The sequence below is a fragment of the Limulus polyphemus genome, unplaced genomic scaffold (assembly GCF_000517525.1).
Source record: "Limulus polyphemus unplaced genomic scaffold, Limulus_polyphemus-2.1.2 Scaffold11301, whole genome shotgun sequence".
In the NCBI taxonomy this organism is placed as follows: domain Eukaryota; kingdom Metazoa; phylum Arthropoda; class Merostomata; order Xiphosura; family Limulidae; genus Limulus; species Limulus polyphemus.
Genome location: NW_013676911.1, coordinates 12,135 through 15,188, shown reverse-complemented (window position 1 = coordinate 15,188; position 3,054 = coordinate 12,135). Strand labels below are relative to the sequence as shown.

Sequence of the window (3,054 nt, the reverse complement as noted above, 5' to 3'; positions counted from 1 at the left end):
TTATTCCTCGGTGAGGGATCTGATTTACCCAGTGAAGTTCCATTTACTAAAAGTAAACTGATCACTGAGCAAGAAAAAGATCTGCAGATTTTTTCACTATTCAAATATGAACTTCCAAAAAGATGAACTGGAGAAATTTACAAATGGTTATGGGAAAATGTTCTTACAGTGTTCGTTCTTTAATCTTAATTTTAAATAATATTTTCTTTTCGGTATTCATTAATGAAGCATTAAAGAATGCTATCAATCACTAGAGTGGTGAAAAAAATAGCCGATCTTTTATTTTGCTCTCTGGGAAAAGAGAAACCTAAGACTGAAATATGTAATGTTGCAACATAATTTAAGTTTGTTTGTTTTAGTGCAAATCTACATAAATGGGCTCTATCCACCGAGTGTATCGAAACCTTGTAGCATTGCGCTTAAAAACTAAACCAGCTGGATATAACACATATTTCTAGTGTAACATCCAGTATTCTATGAAATGATACCCATGAACTCTAATAACATTATAATGCACATATAATACAAATGAGAGCTTTCTTCAGTTTAGAAACGGAATTAGAAAAATTACTTAAATAAGTGCTTGTGGTGCAGTGGTCATCATATTCGCTTTACACGCGAAAGGTCCCAGGTTCAATCACTGGCAGGCACAAAGTGTATTTTTAAATTAGCGCGTTATGCTGTCTCAGACTACAGACGTGTTTTTTTTTATCAGTTCTGATTTCATGTTTAGATAGTGACTTACTATTTTTGTTTTATCGCGTGGTGTACTTTTTGTTTTGTGATTTTAAATGTGGAAGTTTCTGGACTTGGTTTATTAAGTCCAGAGCTTCTGTTGAATCTAGATTTGTTCAATATGGTTCTTTGGAAGATATGAGAAGAATAGTGTTTGTGGATTCTCTTAAAATTAATCAAGGACAGCTTGTACAAGCATTTATTTCTCACTTTTGTTCTGCTTCAGTTTCATCTATTGTCACTTGTCCGGGGGACTATGAGGTTACATTTATATTAAGTGACTATGTTGAATTTGTGGTGCATTCTGGATTGATCATTCATGACGAATATCTCACTGATGAAAGCCTTATCTCTAAGTTGCATACAGAGATCTAAGTGGAGAACTATTCGATAATGGAGGTGGATCGTGGTGTTTTTCTTGGACCTGATACCTCAGATGACGAGAATATTTGATCACGCTCTTTCTTTACTGTTGCTTCTACGTCGTATTGGAATTAATATTATTAAATTGAGGTAAATTGATATTTACAGACTTCATGAGTGTAATTATTAAATTGGACTTTCACAAGTCATAACGTGCTGGTTAAGAGAAAAGAAGACAAAACATAATACTAGAGCGTTTTCAGTAAATGATATTTTATCAATTTTAAAAAAAAGCGTTTTTCTAAATAATCGAAGCCTAAAGAAACTTTGCATATCAGGAATCGAGGCTGGTATATGGTTGTTGTACGACGAACACGATAGTCATTCCTCCTTTAGAGAAAGTTACTCTGAAATATAGAAGAGAGAATTTTAATCAGAATTCAAAGAAGATATTAATTTGACAATATTTGAATATGTTAGAGTTGTTACTTTTTTAAAAATTAGGTATTGTCTATTATTGTTGTAATGCTATGTGTTAATGTTCAGTGACTACTTTACAAAAAAATTAGACAAACTCATCATACATGTCCTTGTGGTGTACATGTCCTTGTGTTGTTGTAGTAATCACGTCCGCTTAAAGAGCACACGTGTTTTCGAAGGGCTTTGTCAGTGTGAAAAGTTACTCGCGCTTTTTGAATTTGTGCTTTTTAATTTTTTCGAGTGCGGAAGTAATAGAACCTATCAACTGTGTCTAGTTCTTCTGCTGGTGTTAGAGCTGACCATTATAGCTCTTCAGATGTTATGAAAAAGACTGTATTTGTGGATTCACCTAATATAAATCAAGGTTAGGGAATGCAAGCAATTATTTCGCAGTTTGGTGCTGTTTCAGTTTCATCTATTGTCCCTCGTCCTGGGGGCCATGAAGTACCATTTGTTTTAAATGATGATGTAGATTATCTGGTGGATTCTGGATTGACCATCAATGATGAAATATATGTAGACCAAGGGGTGTTTAGCCGTTCGTTGACTGTTTCATTTTTCGGCGTTCCTGAATATGTTACATATGCGAGCATTATTTCCAAATTGCATGAATTTGAATGTGATGTTAAAATTGCCATCGTATGAAAACGGGACCAAGGCATTTACAACGGTATCCGTTTTGTGCGTGTGTCTTTTTCAGATTCTCGTACATCTTTGCCTTATGTGATTAAGGTGTTTGATCCGTTGAGGAAACGTCTATTTATTAAAACGAAGCATGATTATCAACGTCGTCTGTGTAACTTATGTCTCGCTGATAATCATCTGTACAGTGATTGTCCCCAGTTAGTTTGTCATCGTTGTCATTGGCAAGGTCATGTTGGACGTCGTTGTCAAGGGGTCGTGAAAAGACCTGTTGATGAAGAACAGTCCTCGACAGCCCCAAATAAAGAGGTTGCAGTGGTGGACGACTCGAAAGGTGGAGATGATGTTCTTCATAAATCAACAGTTTTAGATGTCGAGATTAATCGCTCCTCTTCACCTGTAGTTTCTATATCGAATCGTGAAGAGTGCATGGCCAGTACTCTAGTTTTATCAACTGACTGTGATCCTGAATTTTCAGCGTTGGAACGGAGGAAGGCCTACCTGTCAACAACTGCTCTACCTGACAGCCCTTTGGTTCGAGAATATGCGAAAGTAGTTGAAATGGAAGTGGAACCTTCGAAAAGTGGTAAGAAGAGAGTTTTGGCATCATCTGATACTCACCTGAGTAAGGCTCGCTTGAAAAAACTACTAACAAAAAGTAAATTACAGTTATTATCATTTTCCAGAGTATGTCGAATCTAGGCAAGATATAGGTGGTGAACTGTAACGGGCTGAGAGACTTTGTTAAATTGAAAAAATATTTAACATATTTTAGTTAACTTTATTCTGTAATTTGTTTTCAAGAGACATTTTTACTGATCAATATTATTATTT

The 3,054-nt window shown here is 35.4% G+C and overlaps 1 non-coding gene across 1 annotated transcript; it reads left to right on the top strand.

Moving 5' to 3' along the window:
• Positions 1-579: 579 nt before the first annotated feature.
• On the top strand, positions 580-652 carry Trnav-uac. The gene has a single exon. It is a non-coding gene; the product is annotated as a tRNA-Val (tRNA).
• The last annotated feature ends 2,402 nt before the right edge of the window (positions 653-3,054 follow it).